At 44.6% G+C, this 25,852-nt stretch overlaps 1 protein-coding gene and 1 non-coding gene across 3 annotated transcripts in view; one reads left to right on the plus strand and one right to left on the minus strand.

The window, feature by feature from the left end:
* BACH2 (BTB domain and CNC homolog 2) overlaps nucleotides 1-25,852 on the minus strand; it is a 359,382-nt gene that overhangs the window by 187,861 nt on the left and 145,669 nt on the right. The window lies entirely within an intron of this gene.
* TRNAR-CCU (transfer RNA arginine (anticodon CCU)) lies at nucleotides 15,931-16,003 on the plus strand. The gene has a single exon. It is a non-coding gene; the product is annotated as a tRNA-Arg (tRNA).

The following is a 25,852-nucleotide window of genomic DNA, read 5'->3' on the forward strand; positions in this document are numbered from 1 at the left end:
AAGGCTGGATCAGTGGCCAAACCTGGTCTGTGTTAGAATCACCTGGAGAACTTTAAAAAATGTTGATTTCTCCACTTAAGGATGATTCATTCAGAATTTCTGGGGGTCAGGTTTGAGAAACTGTGTTTCTGAAAAGTTTCCCATGTGATTCTGATAATCCAGCCTTCTTAAGAATGACTGGCCTAGATGGTCTGCCCCTCCCTTAAATGTTTGAGAGGTAAATCTGAAGTCAACTTCTTTTAAATAGACATGTCTTTAACAGGCTAGTTTTTTTTTTTAATTGGAGTATAATTGCTTTACAGTGTTGGCTTAGTTTCTGCTGTATAATGACGTGAATCAGCCCTATGTATACATATATCCCCTCCCTCTTGGACCTCCCTCCCATCACCCCCCCACCCCGATCCCGCCCATCTAGGTCATCACAGAGCACCAAGCTGAGCTCCCTGTGCCATGCAGCAAATTCCCACTAGCTATCTGTTTTACACATGGTAGTGTTTTTATGTCAAACCTAATCTCCCAATTCATCCCACCCTCCCCTTCTCCCACTGTGTCCACACGTCCATTCTCTACATCTGCATCTCCATTCCTGCCCTGCAAATAGGTTTACCTGTACCACATGTACCTCAGTGTTCACTGCAGCACTATTTACAATAGCCAGGACATGGAAGCAACAGACTAGTTCTTATTTTAAAAATCACTCCTATTGTTTATGTAAAGCCAATAGAGATGCATTATAAAGTATTAAGCAATACAGGGAAGCACAAAGGTGAAAGTAAAAATCACCCAGATTCACCACCTTGTGGAATCTTCCACGCATTTATTCCCAGCATTTAGTGGCACACAGATGTATCTGTACAGTTTAACCTTGTGACTCCAAGTGTGGTCCACAGGCCAGCAGCACTGGCGACAGTGGGGAAATTGTTAAAAGGCTCAGAAACTCAGATTCCAGAATTCAGAATCCAGTCCTTCTGAATCGGAATCTGCATTTGCATATAAGTATTTGAGAAGCGCTGGTTTCAGATAACTAAAACATACTATGTTTCTTGTTCTGTAACTTGTTTTTTTCACACATCAAGGTGTTACCCTCTGTCCTCAGCAATAAATACAGACCTATATGATCTTTCTTAATGGATACATGGTATTCCTTTATGTACCAGAATTTATTTCATCTGTCCCCTTTTGATGAGTTCTATTTTCACATTTTTTTTTTTTTTGTACAACTGCAAACAGCACTGATATAAGAATCCTTGAGAATACATCTTCCTGTCTTGCCAATATTATTTTTGGGCAAATCCCTAGAAGTGTGTTTGATAAGTCAAATGATGGGCACACTTCTCATTTGGATACGTCATGCCAGATGCCTTCCCCCAAATACTACACCAGTCCACAGGCTGCATACACCAGCAACACAGGAGTTCTCATAATAATTTTAACCTCTGCCTATCTGATACTTAAACATGACAGTTCATGGATATTTTTTCCTGCATTTTTCTAAAAACTATCAAAAAAGCTGAATATCTTTTCATACATTTATTGGCCAGCTGTATTACTCCCTTTGTGAACCGGCCAGAGTAATTTTGGTTATTTAAAATAGCAGTTATAGAAGAATCTGCGGAATTATAGAGTTGCAAAATACGGTTTAATCACAATGAAAAGACACGAAGAGGAGAAAAAAGAAGGAAGGGAGCAGAAAACGTGCCATGAAAAAGGATAATCAAAAGATTAGCTTGTGTGTTTATTTATAGACACTGGTTACAGCATCCAGTGATTAGGCAAATTAATGCAGCTGTGTATGATGGCAGTTCTGGGATCAGCTCCCACATCCTTTTCAAACGATGCCACCTGTCACTTAAGTATTTTGCATTTGCCTTTCATGTTACATACATTTCATGATGATTCCCATTTTAAAAACATCATTAGTTAACCCTTTGGAGGCTGGCATGATATAGACTTCTCTCGAATATCTCTCTTACAGTCAGGAATGGAGAGCAAACCTTCCCCCCTCCCCCTGGACAGGCAGGAGAAACAGGGTGTTTGCCTCTGAAAAAGAACACTCCTCCCCAAATGGTCACTTTTTAAGAAAGGGAACAGTTGTATCCACATCACTGGGTGCAAGTTCCTAGCTCAGCACCAAGTGAAAAAAAATGGGGGTCAGAGGTGGTGAATGGCTGGATGTGGGCAGGACGCACAGACCAGGCTTCACCTGCAGGACACACGCAGCCTTCACGCTCCCTGGGTGACCTCAGGCCTGCTTTGTCACAGAGGTGTCCACCGAGGGCTCTGTGCCTTATACGTCGACACTCTTGCCCTACAAATGGCAGGAGTCTTCTCACAGGGCCCCCGGAAATCTCTTTCAACCTGATGATGCCAAACGGGTGAAAACCCATCTCATTCGCCCCTACCACCCTCTGCTGGCCACAGCTTCACTTGTGGAATGAAAGGAGACAAATCAGCCACCTTCGTTTACTGAGCATTTTCCACTAATCGCAAGAGCAGCGGGCCGGGCTCTGGGGAGGCAGGAACGCAGGGAAGCGGAGGGGAGAGCAAGCGTCCAAACCCCACTCTGCAATCTGAGGAATGTGAACGGGGGCTGATGGAGGTCTTGGTCAACACAGTTCAGGATGTGAGAGCAAGCGGGTCCCACTCTAAAGCCTGAAGAAAGGCATTTTCGGATAAAAAAACGAAGCCTGACCTTCTACAGCAGGTCCTATGTAAACATATGAAGCACACAACCCCCCGGGGCTGTGCAACCTGAAATAGATTTCAGTAGCTGCTAGAATGAGAGTGTTACGCACAACAGAGTCTTCCAGGTTTTAAAGGGATGGGGAACTCTGGAACCCATCTCAAAAACGTGGGTCAGAGCGAGCCCAGCGCCCCTGTCAGAGAGACAGGGCAGCAGGAGGGGAGGCCTGGGGGCTGCCCGACGCAGACTTGACTATTTGGATATGGGATGCGAAGAGCAGAAAGAATGAAGATCTTTAAACAAAGAGAAACAAAAGAGTAAAAATGAACATTTCATAAATATATATACGTGTGTGTGTGTGTGTGTGTGCGTGCGTGTGTGTGGATGTATTGACCTGAGTGAAGTGAGTGGCTGTTCGACCTGTGTGAATAAGGTTCCTTAGAATACTTAAGTTCACAGTAATACAATGTAGAAGCTGAGAAGTATCTCTCGGTGTTTGGCACATGTGCTGTGTGCTTTATGTCCTGCTCTTAAATGGTGGTATCTTCTTTTGAACAATTTAGGGGCAAAAGTGATGTGGCCCATACATTCTAGAACCAATTCTAAAATAGTAACAGGTGGCCAGATGCCTGGTTTAGGAGAAATTGCAAGTTTGTGTCCGAAAAGGAACGCTGCTCTCCTGCTGCTCACTTTTGAGGAAAGAGAAGAGCTGCATCCACCTCACTAAGGGTAAAACCGGTTCCCTGCTAAGAACCAAATGAAAAAAAAAGGGGGGGGGGTCAGAAGTCGTGCACTGCCTGGAACAGAACGTTTAGACCAGGCTTCCTTCTGCAGATTCTCAACTCATACGTCAAGGCTGTCCTCCAGTCTGAATAGCTAACAGCCTACTGGTCAAAAGAGAGAAAAATCACAAGGTGGGTGTGGATCACATTTCTGCTCCTCCAGCCGCAGCCAACCTGACTGGCCAGGGGGGAGGCATCTTCTGTTCCCTTCCCCGCTGACAGTGGGGGCAGCGAGCTGTTGACAACTCCTCCCACACAAAGAGTTGTTCACGCTGCAAAAGTGTTTACTGCTCACAAGTGCCGCTCAAAATTAATTCACAGAGGCAACACCAAGCAGAAAGCTTTGACAGACTGTCTTACGTGTTGACACAGCTCTAAGTTGTTAGATAAAAAAAGTAACACACTTTCCCTCTTTTCCAGCCCATACAACAACCGAAGCCGCTTCCAAGAGAAAACACGAACTGTGTCTGAGACGCTGAATGCCATTCTGCAGGTGAGGATGAACGGTTCTAGGGGTGACGGCCTCAGGTGTGAGAAGAAGGTGGACCCTGCTTTTGAGGGGAAGTGGGGTGGTGAGCCTCTCACCCAGCCTCAGTTACAACTGGTCATGGTGGTTGTTTTCCCTTCAAGAGCACGTCCCTTTAGGGCCAGCCTCAGGTGCCAGGGTGAGAAGCAGGCCAGGGCTGTTCCTGTACCTACTCAGGTTTCACAAGACACAAATAATTGATTTACCATGTTGTGTTAGATTCAGGTATACAGCAAAGTGATTCAGTTATACACACACATATATATCTTTTCTTTTTCAGATTCTTTTCCATTATAGGTTATTGCAAGATATTGAATACAGTTCCCTGTGCTATACAGTAAGTCCTTGTTGTTTATCTCTTTTATATACAGTTAGCGTGTATCTGCTAATCCCAAATTCCTAAGTTATCCACCCCCCTTCCCCTTTGGTAACCATACAATTAAAACCACACTCCGTTACTTACTAGGGCTTTGGGGAGGCTGGGGAGATACCATTCATGGTATCTGGATGATTTACATTCAAAAGTCATAAAGAATGCAGTGTTATTCAATGAGCTCCAGCCACTTGAGACTATTAGAGTAAAAAATGAAGACGGGTGGGATAGCAAATATGTGGCCTTCTCTCCCTGACGTTTCACAGACCCTGGCTCGGCTCAGTGCCGTGCTGTGTGCTCAAGGTGTTGTGTTGGAAGATTCTTTTGGTCCGGCAGAATGTCCTCTCTGTGGAGTCACACGCCTTGGAAAATGAAGGCTACTACAATAGGCACTCTGGGTCTGCGGGTTCACCACCTGTAGGGTCCACCAACCGCGGATTGAATATATTTGGAAAAAAAATTCCAGAAACTTCCACAAAACACAAAACTTGAATTTGCCATGCGCTGGCAACCACTTACATAGAACTGACATTGTACTAGGTATTATAAGTAATCTAGAGACGATTTAAAGTACTCAGTGCGTAGGTTAGATGCAACTACTATGCCACTTTCTCTAAGGGACTCTGAGGGAGTCCTGGAACCAACCCCCTGCGGATACCGAGGGACAACGGTAACCGTGCTTCCCGGGTTAAGAAGTCGCCATTCACATCAAAACTGAGCGGTGCAGGAGCTGTCTTTAGGTAGGCTACATTTACGTAGCTATTGAAAATAAAGTTTGTATGGAGCTGACCCAAATCAAAACTGTGAACCAGGAAAATCCTCTGACTCCCCACGGACTTTTTTCACCCAGCTCACCCATCTCTACTGCTCCAGCCACAGTCCACAGGTGCCCAGACAGCTCTTCTGGTTTTGTTCCTCGCCCCCTCCCTGGCCCATTCTTCTCCCTCCCTCTCATTCTTCGTCATCACCAAACTCCCCTTTCGTTTGGTGCCAGGAGGAAGGCCGAGGAGAGAGTCCATATTAGTACACAAATGACTGGTGGAATAAGGCAGTCATCCCCCTAAGTCTTGGGGGGGGAGGTTTCTTAGAATGCACCTTGAGTTGGTGGAATTCCTGCTGGTGGACGAGATGCAGTGAGAAGTCTTAAAACACTGAGTACAGAAGGGATGGCAGGGTGCCTGGAAATCTAGTATAAAGCAGGTCTGCTTTACCCGAATAGCCCAGCCCAGTATTCAGGTGTTTAAATCTGTAGCCAGCAGGAGGGTCAAACTGACCATGAAAGCCATGTGTCAGAAGCACGGGTCCCACCAATGAAGTGGATGCTGGCCCAGCACTAACACTGCCAGAGCATCTCCTCTGTGCCGGGCATTGTGCTGTGTGCTTGTACGTACGTGGTCTCATTCAGTACGGGCACGCCTTGTTTTACTGCACTTCACTTTCTTATACTTGGCAAATATTGCTTTTTTTTTTACAAATTGAAGGTTTGTGGCAACCCTGTGTTGTCAGATGATGGTTAGCATTTTTCAGAAACAGCGTAGTTTTTAATTAAAGTACATACATGGTTTTATTAGACATAATGCTATTGCACACTTAACGGGCTACATTATAGTGTAAACATAACTTATAGGCACTGGGAAACCAAAAAATTTGTGTGACTTGCTTTATGGTGTGCTATTCCCTTTGTTGTCGTGGTCTGGAACCGAACCCACAATATCTCTGTGGTCTGCCTGTACAACCTTGAGAGCGTGTGCTTCTGTTATTCCCATTTCCCAAGGTGGATACCGAGACTCAGAGAGGTTAGGTAACCTGCTTAAGGCTACAACAGCTAACAAAAATGGCAGAATTGGAATTGACAGCAACTGAGTCTGGAACCAGTGCCCTTCTCTTGCCTCCAGTGGTTTCATCCCAGTGTAAACCGTCTACTGTGAACAACCAGCTCCATCCAGCACCGTGATTTACCACAATGGAACACCCAGAGGCCCTACCCCAGACACAAAAGGCTTTTCTCATGTGAATGCGAAGGTGTAAGGACACGGAATTTGAATGCAGACAGATCTGGTTAGAATCCTGGCCCTCCAGCTGGCTAGCTTTATGACCTGGGGTAAATCTCTGAACTTTTGTTTTCTCACCTGTAGAGTTCATCTGATACTTCCTGGTTCATGGAGTTGTTTGTGAATGTTGAATAAGGTAATACACATGAAAAATGTTTTCAGACACACATACTGCTAGATGTTATTATTACTGTTAATAGAGTCCTTTGATGGGAAGAGCTGTCCCTTCGAGCAGAAGACTGACCTTCACGTAGATACCAACTAGCCCAACCTGAGAAAATCCAGGAGTAGGTTCTCAGGATGACCACTGGGCAGAAGGGAGTAGAAGCAGCTGATTATACTTGCATTTACCAGTTGAACCTGAAAGCCAACACATGAAGATGGATTCTGTGATACGTGGATGACAGACATGAATGTTAGATGAATTCAGAGTAGGTGATCCTTTTCACATTCACAGGCTGCTTGGAGACCCACGTGTCAGCTGCTGAACTAGATGAGTATGAGGCATCATTTTATTTCTTTCTTTTTTTTTTTTTTTTAGCTGCACTGGGTCTTTGTTGTTGCGAGCAGGCTTTCTCTAGCTGTGGCAAGCAGGGGCTACTCTTTGTTGCGGTGCACAGGTTTCTCACTGTGGTGGCTTCTCCTGTTGCGGAGCGTGGGCTCTAGGTGTGCGGGCTTCAGTAGTTCTGGTGTGTGGGCTCAGTAGTTGTAGCACTCAGGCTCTAGGGCACGTGGGCTTCAGTATTTGGGGCATGCGGGTTCAGGAGGTGTGGCGCACGGGCTTAGTTGCTCCGTGGCATGTGGGATCTTCCCAGACCAGGGCTCGAACCCATGTCCCCTGCATTGGCAGGCGGATTCTTAACTGCTGTGCCACCAGGAAAGTCCCTGAGGCGTCATTTTCTTCTTGGTGATTACACTCACGCCTTTGAACACTGCAGACTGGGTTCAAAAGAAAGGGTCACATTTGTGCAGTCGACTCCTTATTTTATAACAATTCCAAAATGCAGTAGCTTCTCCCAAAGCAGTTCAAAGACATGAACCTGCTGAGACCCAGGGGCAGCCATCAGGGTACTAAACCTTCTGCTTCTAATGGCCCAAATCTCAGCAAATACTTCTGAATAGATAGGTGAACTCCAAAAGGACAGTCTGTGGTGATTCATCTCACCCTTTAGTATGGAGAGTCTCCAAACTTTTTCCACCCATGAGCTCACCCTCCAAACCACCACATTTGTGGCCACTTTGGGAGGGATGAACTAACGTGTAAAGCATTATGTCACTGTAAACAAACAATCCCACGTAGGTTACTCTGTGGAAAATACAGCATTTCACTTTTGTGGTGCTGGTTCCGCTACAGGAACAGGGAACCCAGATGATGAGGTCAGTGGGCCAGCTGCCACGCCAAAGAGAATGTGAGGTCCACGCACGCAGAGCAAGCCGCCTTCACTAGCAACTAAAAAATGAAGCTGGCATGAGTGTGATGCCAGCCAACGAAAGGGACTGCTTTCCTAAATTAAATGGAAACAGAGCTTCAGAGACTGCTTCTGGGGGCATTACAGTCACCCCAGGAGGTCAACAGGGATGTTACCCTTGCTGATGACGGACACGGTCACATCCAGGCTTGACTGACAGCTAGGCACACTGCTGGCTACTAAAAAGTAAGTGAAAACGTGCTACTACGACGGAGCGGCAAGAATGGATATGATAGAGGGGTCAGTGGTTAAGGGAGGAAGTTATCTACATCCTAGACACCTCACCCAGTCAAAGAGGGTAAAGCACGCTCCTCTCCATGTGGCTGTGGGTTCCAGCTACAAGCGATGGGCGAACAGGTATGTGCACTGTTACGGAGGTTAACCTGACTTGGTGTCCATGTCTTCCTTCCTAAGGCAGAATACTGTTCTCATAGAATGCAATAAAGCTGGTCACAGCCCCGACACGGTTTTTCAACAAATCTAATGGAAGGACCAGAACAAGCCTGCATTATATACAGGCCACTCATCTTACCTGCCTATGTTCACCAACCATTCTTTCAGGAATCCAGACTTAGAGCCCCTGGGTCGTCTCTGATTTCTCTCTCTCTTGTTCCGTCCTGACTTCGTCAATATTCGTAGCCAGTATTCACCAAAGTCCCACTGATTACTCTTTGATATGTGCCTAGAGTTTATCTCCATCTTTCTACTCCTACCGTCACCATTTTTGTGCAAGGTCCTTCCCCCTCCTCTGGTTCCTCCACCCGTGGCTACACCATCATAAGAACTTCCTGACTGGTCTTGAGCTTTGCTTCTGCCCCACCCACGTGTCAGGGGCACCACCAGCAAGTCATTGCAATGGCCTTCCAGGGGCAACTCAAGACTCAGCTTGTATTCGTGGCTCTCAACAACCTGGTAACCAACCTGCCCCTCCAACCTTGTTTCTCACTTTGGCTCTGCACCAACCTCCTCCCCTGCTCACATCCATGCCTTTTCCCACCCAAATGCCCCCTTCTACCTGGCTACCCACCAAGGCCCAGTTCAGGCACGCTCCCTCCAGGATGACAGCTCTGGCCACTCCAGGAAAAAGTGCAACCCTGATCAGTCACTTGGTGATAAGCAGTATACCTCCTCATGACCCCTTTTATAATATTATTGCTTGTATTGCTATTCAAATGCAAATCCGTTAATTTCTTATCTCTTCAGCTGGATTTCTCATGGCTCCCAGAAGACTCTATTTTCTACTTCTTTGTATCATCTCTGCCTACCCCGTCCTTGGCCCTTCTCCTCCTTCATGACCAATGTGGCCACTGCAATACATAAAGACTTGTCTTTATTTATGTCCTTAGGGGAAATCAGGAAGGGAATCTAAATGCAATGCAAGAGTAAACTCAGGAGAGACGTAACTGGCCCGCTCGGGACAGATGACACAACAGAATTCAGTGAACCCAGAATTAAGTACTTCTGCTGTCAGCAAATCTGCAACACTGCCAAACACCCTCACCAATGTTAAGTCTAGAAACAACTCGGGTTAAGATACAATTCAGTATGTAAGGTAGAGGGATGGGAGGAAATAAAAGAATTCCTCTACAAATATGCATTTTTCCCTAAACGCTTTAAACACTTGCATTTTTTATACAATTTTCTTTTTTCTGATGATGCGCATCACTGCCCTGTTTGGGGAGAGTATCAATCTGGGCATGGAGAGAGACAAGGGTAGTTCTTTTTTTTTTTTTTTTTTTGCGGTACACAGGCCTCTCACCGTTGTGGCCTCTCCCGTTGTGGAGCACAGGCTCCGGACGCGCAGGCTCAGTGGCCATGGCTCACGGGCCCAGCCGCTCCGCGGCATGTGGGATCTTCCCGGACCAGGACACGAACCCGTGTCCCCTGCATCGGCAGGCAGACTCTCAACCACTGCGCCACCAGGGAAGCCCAAGGGTAGTTCTTTTGTTACAAAAGGATGGACAGGCAGGAGTCCTTCCTGGTGGATGGGCTTCTAGGAGGCAGGAGTTTACCTGGAATGAACGGTGGAGCTGGGCTCACAGTTCAGGTGGTCGGGGGTCCGAGGTCACGTTTCGCTGGGAGAGCAATGATTATGCAGCAGGACAGGCAGTGCACAGGAGGATAATCTGAGTGGCAACCATCTCCAGAATGGTGGCCTCCAAAGTGAAGCTTCTGATATTACAGAGCTCAGATCTGCTTAACTGAAAGGCAAGGCGGCGGCGCAGGGGGGTTGCTAGATGTGTTTACGTCTAAATTGAAAGTGTGTGCTCTGGCTGAATGGAAGCCTTGTGCAAAGTACTGGTCAAGGCCTTTGAGGGAGAGGGAAAAAGCTGGGTCAGTTCCTTCCTATCAACTTAGTTAGGAGGGCTATGTGAAGATCTGGGGCCTTGGGTTTCTAACAGTCAATTGTTGGGATATATGACAGATGCAGACACAGAACAGATAGTATGAAATGTGGAATAAATAGGTCCTGAGATTGACACTTGTACAATAATTTTAACAGCACCCTTACTTCTGAATCATTTGTCTCCTCTCCCAGCGGAGTGATGCCCTTGTAATACCATCACCTCTCAGGCAGCATGCTGTGGCCACCTTTTTGTAAAAATGAGACTGAAATTAAGGAATGAAGGCTACGGAAGCAGCCCTGCCTTCCTTCAAAGAAGTTTTCTCATTGTACAAAAAGTTTCCGTATTGTTGCTGTCATTGTCTTCCAACGCAACACAGCCAACCAAAACAGTATCTCTGGCTTGTTCATCATCAACACAGTGAAGCTCTGTTCCCTCCCCATCCCCTCATCTCTCTCTCACATCAGATCTTGAGAATCTGCACCAGGAGTTCAGAAAATGGTGCAGCTTCTCCACCCATGACCTCAGGCTACAATTTTCCTCCAAGTTCTACTGAATGTTTGATGTTGATGAGAATTCTGGTCACAAACAACCTTTAAAATAGAGGGTGAAATGCTATGATCAAGATTACTAAGAAGGCTCGTATTCTCTTACATTAACCCTCCTCCTGTCAGTTCCCTCATTCACCAAACATCTATACACTGACTCAGGTCTCTTGGCCGATGGGGCACTGATGATGCAGAGTCGCCATGATGCGCTCCCACCTATTCTGCTGCCAGTGGGCCTGTGGCCCCCTCCTCTGGGGCTTCTTGTCTTGGCTACAGCCAGCTGATCACCCCTACTTTTCATCTTAGCTGCTGCTTGCTTTCCAGTGATCTGCCCCTTCTCTTTTCTCTCTCATCACTTCGCCCAAGCTTCCTGCATCCCTTTAAGACTAGTTACTCTTCCACAGACACCACCTGTAAAGAAGGCCCTCCTTTCCTGTAATCAGCCAGTCCCGCAGACACAGTCCCAGGCTGTAAGTCTCACTACATTTTGCTGTCGCTGTTGCTCAAGCTGTGTTTCTTCACCTCCAGAGGTATGTATCATGCTTTTTTTTTTTTTTTATTTTTGACACTTTCAGGATCAGTTCTCCTATAGATAAATAGGACTGTTAAGATAGGCAACTGTCACGTGAATGTGGCCGTGCAGGAAACGCCTGGCTTTGGAGTCAGAGAGACCTGGTTTCAAATCCTGATCATTTGCAGTAGGAGATGAAAAGCCTTTGGCAAATCATTTAACTCTTCCTGGCCTCTACTGCCACGTCTGCAAAATGGGGATGGCAATTCTTACCTCATATGTTTCTTTTGACAAGGGTTCAATCTATAAAATGCCTTACACATAGAAGGCACTCTAGAAGTAAATGTTCCTTCACTGACACCCCCCCCATCCCCTTTCGCTCCCTCCTACACAGGTGATAACAGAAGATGGCCACAGTAAACAGGAAGGAAAGGAGACACGGCTGGCAAAATTAAAAGCTGATAGTAATGAACAGAGTAACTGCAAACGACACTTAATATTACCAGGACTGTTCTATTATAAAAATCTAAAGATTAAGAAGATTAAAAAGAAAAGTAACTAAATTAGTTCTACAGAAGCAGCAAAAAGCAGAAGAAAGAGGTCGTCAGGCCCTACAACAAAATGAGCCCTAAGTCATGTTATTTTTTTTAAGCGTCCTACAAAGAAACAGGACATAAGGAAACTAGCGTGTGAGAAAGACTTGGCCTTATGCACAGAGCTGACACATATGCAGAAACCTAGACCAGATTCCCATTTTAAACAGGAACTTGCAGAGTAACTGGACCCCTTCTGAAAATGAGGCAGTTCTTGTACGCCAAGTCATCTTGTGACCCCAGACCGTGACACACAAACAATGCCTGCTTGAGTGAAGCCACGAGGAGAGCAACGTGCCACAGACAGACAGAGGACCAGGCTGGTCTGGCTGCCACATGCCGTTCCAAACCCAAGACACACTATGACCTAAGGAATACGTACACTAACGTTTTATTCAACTCCTCCTCGGCTGCCAGGAGAGTGAAGTAAATCACACAGGGGTCGTGTTCTCCACACTTAGGTGCTGTCAGAGAGGTAAAGCAGCTCTCTCTCTGCAAATGCCCAAGCAGACCATTCAGATGTTCCTGCTGGACTGAGGCGAAGCATGTGTGTCTGAGTGAAACGGGATGGCTTTCAACTGTCTAAAGATGTCATAAATCTACTAGCTTGAACTTCAAAGGAACAAATTCTGAGAAAACTGAAGATAAGGGTGGGCCCAGGAGAACAGGATCCACACCATTTCTAGGCTCCTTCCCTGAAAGACAATGGGAACCAAACGGGACACCTCATCTCTTTCTTCTCATTTTTACTACTTGTCACACTTTTGAAAATACCTTCTACATAGTTCTCTCTCTGGACCTACAGAGTTTTAGTCCAGTTTGTGGTTAAACGCTACTCCTTGAGCTCATTTTTTCGATGATTTGTTGGACATTTTTATGCGGCTTTTACTGAGAACAGTTGAAAGTGAATTATCTTGGAGAAGCCTGTGGGGTTCTATAATTCTCTGGTGTTCTTTCCCATCAGAATGATATATGCCAAGACAATTCTAAACCAGGAAGGACCTGATGCCCAGACTTCTAATAAGCTTTGGCTACTGTCTTGCAGAGCCAGGTGGGACGGTGGGAAGGACAAGGGGCTTGAGGCTTAAATCTACTCCGTGTCATGGGCACAAACGATCCCACCTCTCCGGGAGGTGACTACGAAACGTAAGAGGTGGTGATGTCTTCTGAGATTCTCTGAGCCTGACAGTCTATGATGTTATGACTTCTGCTCTAACTGCCCATGTACAGATGCCATGAAGCCCAGGACACACATCTACAGAACCAAAGGCTCGTTCTAGATTTAATTGGAGAGACAAGTGGGAGAAACACAGACATGAACTGGGCAGTGAAAGTCAGTTTAAATCACCAGGGACATACAGGCAAGGATAATAATGGGTAGAGACCAAGGATCTACTTAAGCCTTTCCCTTGAAAAATCCTTGAAAAATCACTACCATCTCTTGGAGACTACATGCTAACATGAATAATTGAGATGAACTCATTAAACGCACCAGAGGACACTCCCTAGGAGCTTAATCTAAGGAATCCTTTTCTAGGCTCACCTGTCCAGCTCCACCAACCCCTTGCTACTAAATAATAACCCTCAACAGTGCTATCAGGAAATGAAACACACACCGAAGCAGGACATAAACATGGTGCCCGTAACCCACTTCAATGCCTGTATTAATTCACCCACTGCATGATCTAGTAATAAGAAAGCAAGGGTGGGAAGACGGGTGGGGTGAAGTTAATCCTGCCGACTTTGAGGAGGAGGCACCAGAACAGCAGCGGGTTTGCATTTTTGAAGGAACACTCCATCGGCTCCGTCAGCTTCCCCTGCACACACCATTAAGAAGATGCATAAACAGGATATGCCTACTTGGCTTCCTTGCTTGCTTTCAAGGTGACTTCACTGAAAAAGAGGCATCAAAGGCCTTTCTTGCTACGTCACCAGATTTAAAAAAGTCTGTTTACCGTGCTAATGTACGTCCGTGGCTGAAATCTGGAATTTTTCTGATCTTCTCTCTTTTCTCCACCCTTTCTATCTTCTTTTATTTATTCCTTGCCACGATTCTCATGATTCAGCTTTATAATAGTTATGTTCTGTGTAAAACACTGTGTGCCCTGAGCTGTTGGGTGAAACTGCTGCATAAACCTAACAAATACTCACAGATGATGTCAGTAAGAAAGGTGAGGGCAGAGGTAGACAAATGCTTCTCGCAGCTGGTTCACAGCCACGGTGACACGTCCCGTGAAGACACAGGCTCACAGCTCGGGGCTGTCAGTTTCAGCAAACTGCTGCTTCATAATCCAGGTGGCCGCCGCCCCTCCTATTTTCTGATAGAGCAGAGTTCTGGTGAGTTCTGCATATGGACTTCTCTCCCTTCTTTTCTTGGGGAAAAGGGGAGGAAGGGAGGGGACATTCAACAAACCAGCCAGCCTCAAACTGCACATGTAAATGAACACAGGAAACATGATCGTGTAATGCAGTGTTATGATGCCGCCCTTATTTGCCATGTGAACAATACCCATTGTACTTCCCCATGGGTGAAGGGCCTCTACGTCTGCTAAGGAATCCCTTTTAATGAGACAAGAAAAAGGAAATGAACATAGGAAAGAGAATAGGAAGACAGAAGGCCATCAAATTGATAAGATCATTGTTTCAGACAGGATTAAGCCAGACTCCAGGTAACAGAGACCCCCCCAAACAGGGGTTTAAATAACAGAGAAGTTTATTTCTCTTTCATAGAAAAGAAGCCAGGGGCAGAAAGGACCGTACGGAGGTTCCTCATTCTTCAGGAGTCACGCTCTTTCCAGCTTTCCTTTCCATCAGTCCTATGATGTGGTCCTCCTCCTCTAAGCCCAAAATGGTGCCGGTGCTCCAGCCATCACACTTATGTTCCAAGGAAGAAGATGGAGGAAGGAGTGAAGAAGGGTGTGGCCCATTCCCTTTAAGACTTCCTAAAACTCAAACACACACTTCTTATGTATCATTGGACATAACCTAGCCACATGGTCAGGGAGGCTGGGGAACATGCCTTTTAGCTAGCAGCAATGTGGTTTTCTGGCCAGCAGCTCAACTACAAAAGGGAATCAGTGAACTGGTGAGCAAGGAGAAGAAGACTCCCTGGTGGCCAACTAGCAGTCTCTCTCTGATATAATGAAGGCTTTTTCGCAAGCTTCCTTATTTTCTGAAGCTGTATAATATAAAGATTAGCAACACATGCAAATGGAAACAAATAGAGCACCATTATGGTAAAGCACTGTAATAGTATTCTACAGAATTTAAGAAAAATCATATGGGTCCTCTATCTCATAAGACTCAGTGACGTTTTTTAATGATTTAACGTCATTCACAGGAAAGAGGTAATATATCACACGGTGCTGCCTGAGACACCTCACTGAGCCCAGGGGTAGCAAACATTTTCAATCAATAGCTTTGGACAATGAAATAGACATGAAATCCTCTAATCTGTATTTAATACTAATCCAGTGGCATGAAGCATGAGGATGGAAGGAGGGAGACAGAACAAACATTTTGGACAGCAAAAAAAAAAAAGATCTTGCTAAAGAGTTACTAAGAATTAATTAAGGCACTGTCACAAGGGGACAATAATTGAATAATTCTCTAAGATATAACAAAAGTATTACTGGTGGGTGCAACTCAGCAATTTATATTAAATACCTTAAAAATTTGCAAGGCCCTGACCCAGCAATTCTATTTCTAGAAATTTAACTTCAGAAAAATAGCCATGGATATTTAGAGACTTATCTATGCAGATATTCATCAAGATTATTTATACCAGTAAATAAATGGGAAAAACCCCTTCCATATCTAGCAAGACGAGATTGGTTGAATAAATGCTGATCCAGCTATTCTAATGTAACCATTACAAATGAGCTGGTTAAGAAAATTAAGTCATGGAAAAAGGTCATAATTATATAAAGCATAAAAAATAATTATGAAACAAAACATATGACCCTATTTTTTTGTTTAAAAATGGAAGTACACACATTACCATATATACCTGAATATAAGGTAGCCTCAAATAAAAGATCTGCAGGACTTCCCTGGAGTTCCAGTGGGTAAGACTCTGCACTCCTAATGCAGGGGACCCAGGTTCGATCCCTGGTCAGGGAACTAGATCCCACATGCATGCCACAACTAAGAAGTCTGCAACCCCACGTGCCGCAACTAAGACCCAGTGCAGCCAAAATAAATAAATAAATATTGAAAAAAAAAAAGATCTCCCATTTTATCATTGAGAATACAAAAACAGTAAACAAAACAGTTTTGCTAACTTGAGTTTATAAACTTTTAGGAATGTGATGAAATAATGATCTTCTTATGATACTTCATATTCGTATTACAAACAGAATAATAGATTGGTTTGTAAATATTTTTGGAATCATATTTTATACAAAAATGTTATCCAAATGTTTTACACTCATCTTCAATGTCTCCATCATTGGTAGAATTCCTTTCTAATCATCGAACACCTCTCATTGTCAGAGAGAGAATCTTTGACTGAGTAGGTGATGCTGTCTCTGAAAATCTGATCCTGAGTGAGAAATACCCATCTGCATCCTATTAAGAAAGCTGGTGTTATCATTTCATCTGTAGGTGATTTCCACTACATAACCACTTATTGTATTGCTCTTAAAAGTGTTCTTTAAAAAGACTTGTTTTTAATGGCATCCAACCCAGGCTGTGAGGTCATGCTTTCAGGTAGGATGGCTAAATTTCTGTTGAATTTCATCACTTACTTTTAGAGCAATTCCATCAGGTGACTTCTACAAAGACCTAAGACTGGCACTGACTGAGGTGATTTCGGGATAAGTCTTTGCCCAAATAGTACTTTGTTGTTCAAAATAAAATTATAGAGAGAATGCCCATTATCTTTTTGTATGAACTTGAACATAAGATGACACCCACTTTTATAAAGGATAATACTTGGCCAAACAAAACCCCTTATATTCCGATACAGCTCATGTACATATAGAGAGTAAAAGGTGAGAATGACAGTTTCTATAAAGTCTTCAGTGGTTACTGCTGGGTAGGGAGATTATTCTGAGAGATTTAAGCTTCTTTCTGTTTGCTTCTCTTTATTTTCTAAAGTTTCTTCAATGAACTACAATGACTGTCATAAGTAGAAAAATAGTGTTAAGAATAAAAAGGAAGCAAAGAAGAGGCATTTTATTTATTTATTTATTTATTGGCCACGACGCGCGGCATGCAGGATCTTATCTCCGACCAGGGATGGAACCGGCGCCCCCTGCAGTGGAAGCATGCAGTCTTAACCACTGGACCTCCAGGGAAGTCCCAGAAGAGATATTTTTATAAGTAACACTTGGGGCATGAGCAGAGGCAGGCGATAAAGTCAGCCAAAGAGTGTGACCTCAGCTCAAAAACAATTCCCTATTGGCTATTCCCTATTGAAATTGGTCACTCGGCTACTTGCAAGTTAGTTAAAAAGTAGATGTGTTTTCTAGAAAGGTAACTCATTCATCTCTCCCCCTACCCACATTTATAGCAGATTCATTTATCAGATTCCTTTCCGTGCCTGGACAAGAGTCCTGAGGGAGCCAGTCAGGGACAGGATAGGGACAGGTCAGTGGCATGCGAAAAGCGATGATTAGAAAGATAAGGCACCGGACACCCCATCTCTCTTCCCCACAAAATCTCGGCAGCCAGGGAGCTGGGGAATAGGACTGCGACGGTTAAATAAAGGCTACTAATAACTGATAACATCTAGAGGCAGCAAAGCCTGCATTGAAGCGTCCAGCCTCTGGAGCCTGCCTGCCGGCTTCACATCCTACCTCTGTCCATGACGAGGCAAGCTACCTTGGGCAAGTTACTTACCCTCTCTGCGCCTCAGCTTCCTCCTCTGCGGGATAAGGATGATAACACTCTCTTCTTCATGAGGTTTTGTGAGGCCTAAGTAAGTACATGTAAAGCCTTGGTCTGAGTTCAGTAAATGCTGGTTATGACTGCAGGCTGGGACCATACTAAGTGCTTAGACCACCATTCTCTCAGTTAATTCTCACAACAATGCTACCAGGTACATACAACGGTGCCCGTTTTACAGATGCAGACACTGAGGCATCGGGGGATAAAGGGACTTGCGGGAGTCTGTACAGCTAGTTAGCAGGGGAGATGGGGTCCTTTAAAAGCCACAGTCACCCTTGCCCCCTCTTTGACATGGACCGTGCCTGCAGTTCCTCCCAAGTTTGCTTCCCTTTTTTCTATGCCAACTGCATGGCTGGACCCCTCCTCAACCCTCCCACAGGCTTCCTCTCCCCAGTTTCTTCCTACTTAAGAGAACATCCTGGGCAGGGCAGGAGGCCCCAGGGGGGTGTTTCTAAACCCAGAACTGATGTAACTTCACTGCTCAAAAACCATCGAAGTCTCCCTGTCTTGCTGACCAAAAGGAAAATGGCCAAAGCTTTCAAATCCACTCACCCTTTCTGGAATCATCTCTCCAACTCCACCCTCCGGGGCACCCTGCGGCTCCTGTGAGCCCCCCCAGGCACCTCCACACCTTCCACCTTTGCTCACCCTCTCTCTAGAATGTGCTCCTTCTGCTACACAATGTTTTCCTCATCTTTTCTGGAACAGCCGAAATGTCGCCCCCTGTAATAGGCCCTGACTGAGGCCTCACCCATTGTTTGGTCAGCAAACACTTACAAAGAGTCTACTGGTTGTCAGGCACTGCCTCAGGCACTCTGAATATGGCCGTGAATGAAACCTCTGTCCCCACCTGGCTCTATGCTCCTAATCTCACCCCGCAGCGTGCCCTGGTGGTCCGCTATGCCACTAACATACACTCTATAGAGCTCTCTCCTCGGTTACAACATGAGTCTTTGGAGAAAGGGATCACGTCTCACCTAGCATTATATTTCTTGTGTCTGGCACAGAACTCAGCACACTTAGCACTTAACAAATATTTGATGGATGAATGTTGTTCTGAAAAATCTACATGCTAGACCATACTCCCCAATAACTACTTTGTGGGCAACCCTACCTAGAAATACGGAGCTGATTCAGCTAAAGATAATATTTTCCCCTTCATCTAAGAAAACTGATACCTATGGTTTGCCCCTGTTTGTCACCTGTGAACAATACAAAGAAAGGTCTATCTATTTAGCTCTGGATTTCTGGGACTTTGTACAGCGCTAGGTATTCAGTAGGCACTCAACAAATGTTTACTGGAGGAATGGAAGGAAGAAGGAAGGGAGGGAGAAAGGAAGGGAAGAAGAAAGGAGAGAACAATGAAAGTTTCGTGCCAAGAGAGGAGTGGAAATAAGACCATGACCCCTGAGGTTAAGTGAGGCACAGCAAACAGGGCCTGCCCCCAAAGGACTGGAAGGTGGTGTCAGGCCAGGAGAGGGACATCGAGCTAGGCCTGCTGCAACTGGGCAGGTTTAACTTCTCGAGTTAGGGAAAGCACCTCTGGGAACACCCTTGTTCTGGAATGACAGGCCTGAGATATTTAAACGCTGACTGGGTGAGTAAGCCCCACTGAGGAGAGCAATAAAACCAATTTCTTACAAATATTCGAGACACAACCATAAATAAGTCAGTAATCCTTCCTGACACACTCCATTTGGCCAGTTGACTCTCCCATTCACCTACAGTGCAGGTGAACAAACACAGATTTTGTAAAAGAAGCAGAAACAAACTCATGTTGAAACTTCCCAGAGCGCTATCATCCTTGATTACAAAGCACTTCTGTCAGTAACCAACCAGGATTTTTACCAACCAGACACATAAAGATGGAAGAAGCAAATGCCCCCTGCACACCGAATCACCAATAAAAATGGATGTACCACCCGGGGATCATCACCTCTCTTCCTTCCTCCTGCAAACTGCCCCTCCCATCTGTACCTTAAATCTCTTACAGTGGAGATTCTAGGTACAGATCCAAGGGAAGAAGAAATTAAGTTAGATAATGTTTGTGGAAGTGATGAGACCATGCTGCCTGACACACAGTGGGTCCTCTTTAAATGTTTAAAAAAACCAACAAAGGAAAGAACAGCTCATCTAATCTATACTTGGAATTTCTCAAATTACTCATAAGAGCACTTAAAAAAATTCCAGAAAGACAGAGCGCATGCAACCCCTGTCAAAATAGTATTAAGTGCTGAAATGCAGACAAAGATAGGTAATTAACTGCTACTAGCTTAGATGAAAATGTCTGCAATCTTGTTTAAGTGCTTGGGTGATATGAAGCATTTAGAGATAAACTTAGGAGGATGTGAGGGATAGGGAGAAAAGGGGTTTACAAAAGCAGCATGCTGTCAGCTTTTTATAAAACTGGTTCACACAGAAAACTTTTAAGTGCAAGACACTTAAAATACAATCCAAGCTCCCTCAGAATGATGGGAAATGCCTGACAAGGTTCCCAGAAGGTCCCTAGAGGGTCTCCTTCTGCAAGTATATCCTCTCAGAAGTGCAGGGAGTGACATTCTCCTAAATATGACTGATGCGCCAGGACTTGAAATCAAATTCATATTGAAATATATGAATTCATCATTAAGTCTCCCTTTGACTAACTGGGACCCACCAAGTTACAAGGAATGATAACCCCAAGAAAAAAGAATGTAATCTTCCAAAAGGACATGAATGGATTTGCATATAGAGGGAAAACACCTAGGCTTAAGCAAGAAAATAGGGTGTGTGTAGAAGGCAGCTGGGGAGAAATGGATGGAAACTGACAATGTTCTTCAGTGACTGGCTGAGCCATTTTGTGACCTTTTCTCTTTGACTTCCAACAAATTTACAACTGTGGAACTTCAATCATGGAATCAGGAACAAATGAAACTTAAATAAGAGTTTGACATTAAAACTTTCCTTTAGGGCTTCCCTGGTGGCACAGTGGTTGGGAGTCCGCCTGCCGATGCAGGCGACACGGATTCGTGCCCCGGTCCGGGAAGATCCCACATGCCGCGGAGCGGCTGCACCCGTGAGCCATGGCCGCTGAGTCTGCGCTCCGCGACGGGAGGGGCCACAGCAGTGAGAGGCCCGCGTACAGCAAAAATAAAAAAAAAACAAAAATTTGCTTTAACATTTTTACATTAAATTCTATGTATATCATATGATATCGCTTATACGTGGAATCTAAAAAAATGGTACAAATGCACTTATTTACAAAACAGAAATAGAGTCACAGATGTAGAAAACAAACTTATGGTTACCAGGGGTGGGTGGGGGGAGGGATAAATTGGGAGATTGGAACTGACATATACACACTACTATACATAAAATAGGTAACTAATAAGGAGCTACTGTACAGCACAGGGAACTCTTCTCAATACTCTGCAATGACCTATATAGGATAAGAATCTAAAAAAGAGGGGATATATGTATATGCAAAACTGATTCACTTTGCTGTGCAGCAGAAACTGACACATTTTAAATCAACTATACTCCAATAAAAATTAAAAAAAAGAAACTGAAAAAAAAATTCTATGTATAGACTTAAGTGCACAGAAGGAGAATTCCAAAAAGTTGAAAGATGAAGGATTTTTTAAAAAAGATACATTTAGGGGTACTGAATTTGGGGTTAAATTCTGCTATGCTGAAAGCAATATTCTCATATTACCATGTGTGACCAAAGAAGATTCCACAGAAACACAGAAGTGATGCAATAACACCGTGTTTAACTGTAAGTCATGGTGTATTGACCCGGTCATGACTCTGTGTGTGTGTGTGTATGACTGTGAGTGTGTGTGTGTGTGTGTGTGTATGACTGTGAGTGTGTGTATATGACTGTGAGTGTGTGTGTGTATGACTGTGAGTGTGTGTGTATATGACTGTGAGTGTGTGTGTATGACTGTGAGTGTGTGTGTGTATGACTGTGAGTGTATGACTGTGTGTGTGTGTATGACTGTGAGTGTGTGTGTGTATGACTGTGAGCGTGTGTGTGTGTGTGTGTGTGTGTGTGTGTATGATAATCCTTGTTTTCCAGCACTATCTTCCCTCAAGGACTGAAGTTGATTTTATACTGAGGCACTGATTCTGTCACTGACAGGGTGTAAAATTTGCTAGATAAAATATAAAGACAGAAGTGTCTAAAATGGCTTTAACTGCTCCATGATCCAAAGCTGATGGGCAACACGTGCAAAACCTCGTTCTAAACTAGATGGCCAGGCATACTTAAATAGACAACTGGTCTCAACACAGAAAGAAATGGAAAACTGAAAAAATTAGTAGATGAATTATTTCAATGTGAATAATCAAATACCTTAATATTTCCAGGTAAACCATTTTTGAGTTCTGTTTGTTGTTTTTTAAGCACCCAGGAAGGACATTAGTGTTGAGATTTACTAAAAGACTGGATCATGTTAAATAATGTGAATCAGAGAGTGAACAATAAGAAATGACATATAAAATTAGCTCAAAAAAGTGGTTTGGGAATGAAGATTTCAGAATTCAGAGCCAATGACAGTAGAAGAAATAAAAAGACCTTCAAAAGCCACCAAAAGATATAAGTCAAAGAGAACACACCATAGCTTGCCCTCAGTCTCACATTTCTACTGCTACTTTGAAAAAAAAAAAAGAAAAGAAAATGACCAAAAAAGAATTTTTCCCCAAAGGGTAGAATATGGCAGAAATAGTAAATACCAAACCCAGAAAAATGAGGACGTTAGAAGAAATGGGTGGCTTGCTATATGTGATATTAAAAATTGCCACAACAAGAATGGGGCAGTAATAAAAATAAATTATTTCATTTTTTGCAAAGTATGTGAGGGTAGGAAATTGACCCAAACTGCCAGAGAAATGAGGAAGCACTCTTTTCATGCTGTGTTCAGAACGCTATTTCCTAATTTATCCCTTCCTCGGATGCCCTTTTTCTGCCACGTCCCTGCTCTCTGCTCTTCAGCTGTCCTCTTCCCAAGCTCCTCAATTAAATTATCTCACGTTTTTCTCTGATCTGCTGTTCACAGCTTGTCACATCACTCCACCATAAGCCTTCCCACAAGCTGCTGAAACATCACACTAAGAGAGCCGCTGTTTCTCTCTCTAGCTGCTCCCCAGTGCCCCGGATCCCGGGCAGGAGGCGGGTGCGTTCTCTAACTGCAAGGCTCACCCGCAGAGTCTTCTTCTAAGGAACCTACGTATTCACAGCTTTAAAAAATTTTGAAACGTGGTATGATCAACCTACTTAAGCCACAACCTATGTCCCAGAGAGACATTTTTTGTTTTTTAGAAAAAGATCTTTTTTTTTTTTTTTTTTTGCGGTACGCGGGCCTCCCACCGCCGTGGCCTCTCCCGTTGCAGAGCACAGGCTCCGAACGCGCAGGCTCAGCAGCCATGGCTCACGGGCCCAGCCGCTCCACGGCATGTGGGATCTTCCCGGACAGGGGCACGAACCCGTGTCCCCTGCATCGGCAGGCGGACTCTCAACCACTGCGCCACCAGGGAAGCCCAAGATGATTTTTTTTTTAAGAAAAAAATAAAAATTGTGCTCATCCTTATGCTGTTGGAGAAGAGAACTGACAGTTTCCTCCTGAGCCCTTGGAATCACGAGACTCAAGTTGTGTAGTTACCACAAGCACTCAGCTTTTTCTCTTCGGTTCATCCTTTGAGTCTGTAAGACATGTTTCACAAAACAATATTTCAGAAACATTTTTACAGAATATTCAACCTAGACTGGCATGAATTATCCAGAATGGTAATGCAAAGAACCTACACGTCAAATTAAAGCAGTAAAGCAAAAGGCCAATAACAGAGAAAAGGGAAAATATTGTTGCAAAATGAGATGAGATGAAAGAAAGAGACTCCGATGAGATTCTCCAGTTTGACCAGACGGAGGTGAAGAAGAAAGAAAGGCCTTTTCCCAGAGGGTCGGTGCTTCAAAGGAACAGCGCATTGATTTAAAGGTGGCAACTTAGAGGAACCAGAGGAAGCTAGTGGGTGATAAATAAGAATCCCACGTGAGCCAGGGAGACGCCCTATTCAAGGAGAGTTTAAAAACATAGGTGACTTGAGGAGGGAAAAGCATTATTTTTCTTTCTCTCTTCCTCTCATTTTTTTTCCCCAAGTAGGACTACTGGTTCCATCAGGAACCAAGTGGTCCAAGCCTCATGAGCCCTAATGGGAGGAGACAATAGATCCATCCTTTCAGCAGGGTAACTTGACAGTATGGTACCAAAACCCTTAAAAATGTGCAAGCCTTTTGATCTGGTAATTCCATTTCAAGGATATGTGAAAAGTTATATGCATGAGGATGCTATTTGCTGCTCTTTCTATAACGTTCTGCCTTGTTTATAATAGTGGGGAAAAAAGCAGAAACAACCTTAATGTCCAGGAATAAATCAGAATACATTCATACCGGGCATTCTAGACAGACATTTGAAGTGATGCTGTAGAGGAATATTTAATGACGTGGAAAAAAATATTCAAGAAATTAGGATATTTAGGAAGGATGTTACCAAAAAGTGGGAATGATTAGGTTTTTGTCTCTCTCTCTCTCTCTCACACACACACACACACACACACACACTCAGGACTGTAAGATACAGTCAGGACGCACACAGGAGTTTCCAGGGATGATAATATCATGAGTGCTTTAATTTCTCCCTTACTTGCTTCTTTTTGAAAATATCTTTTTAAAGATGTAGTATTTTTTGATAAAGAGAAAAACAAGTAAATGTTTTTAAAAAGGAATAAAATCAGGTGGTGGTCTTGTGTCCAGAAACCTATCAAATGCTGGGGCTGAGGGGCCTTCAGCTCCCCGAGTCACCCTCTTCATTTGATAGACGAGGAGCCCAAAGGGTTTAGAACAGGAAGGCTCTGACTTCAGAAACACTCAGGAAAGGAGTTACAGCAGTCACAGCAAGAGGGAGGAGAGGCTGCTAAAGGTCGCTCCCTCAAGGCTGAGCGCGTGGGAATGATGAGTATGTACGATTTGGGAGTCGGGGTTCAACAGAGTTGAGAGTCCCACGTGATGTTGGGTTTTGGAACAATAATGAACGGGAACTTCGGAAAATTAGGAGACTAGAGATATGGCAGGGGGCACAGAATGAACATTTTTCCAGCACCTCCATGTAAGAGGCTCATGTAAACTCACGTAATCTTCTAAGTAACTCAGAAAATACCAGCATTCCCATTTTACAGATAAGGACACTGAGGTTAATAACTAGCATTGGTCACGGGTCTAGCAAGGAACAAGAGCTGTGACCTGCTCTCTGGATGGCCTCCAAGTCCTTCCTCCTTCTACAGCGCTACACATTTGCCTCCTTCGTTTTGTCCCCTGAGCGAAAGAAAGACCTCGATTCATACAGGTTACTTACCAACCGAGGCATCTGGGGTTTTGATGGCATCAAAGATCTCAACTGGTGAGCCAACAACGTTGGCGCAGCCCACAGTGAGCCCGGCACAAACTCCCCATCCATCCAGTGATGTATTCCTGGAACTGGAAAGGCCGGCTCTCCCCAAGCAGGGCAAGGGGACGTGGAGGAGGGAAAGAGTGGTATTTCCAAAGTCTGTTTTCTGGATCTAGAGGCACACCGATGTCTTTTTATCCTGCCCGTACAAATAGCAAGAAATCTGTGTGCCTTTCCTTCTTTTTTTTTGCGGTACGCGGGCCTCTCACTGTTGTGGCCTCTCCCGTTGCGGAGCACAGGCTCCGGACGCGCAGGCTCAGCGGCCATGGCTCACGGGCCCAGCCGCTCCGCGGCATGTGGGATCTTCCCAGACCGGGGCACGAACCCGTGGGCCCTGCATCGGCAGGCGGACTCTCAACCACTGCGCCACCAGGGAAGCCCCGCCTTTCCTTCTAATATGACCCTCAGAGTTCCAATTAGTGCTGTCCTTGAACTACCAGGAGTCCTCAGCTGTGACCTTATATAGTAACAGCGCTATCCGGTCTATTACTTGTAGGCAAGCATAATAGGCAGTGCAATACCTCCTCTCTTTTGGCCTGGGAAAGGGACAGCTGACAGTCCAGATCCCGTTTAATGGGAGGTCTTAACCACCTATTAG

This window comes from Globicephala melas, chromosome 14 (genome assembly GCF_963455315.2).
Source record: "Globicephala melas chromosome 14, mGloMel1.2, whole genome shotgun sequence".
Lineage (NCBI taxonomy): Eukaryota > Metazoa > Chordata > Mammalia > Artiodactyla > Delphinidae > Globicephala > Globicephala melas.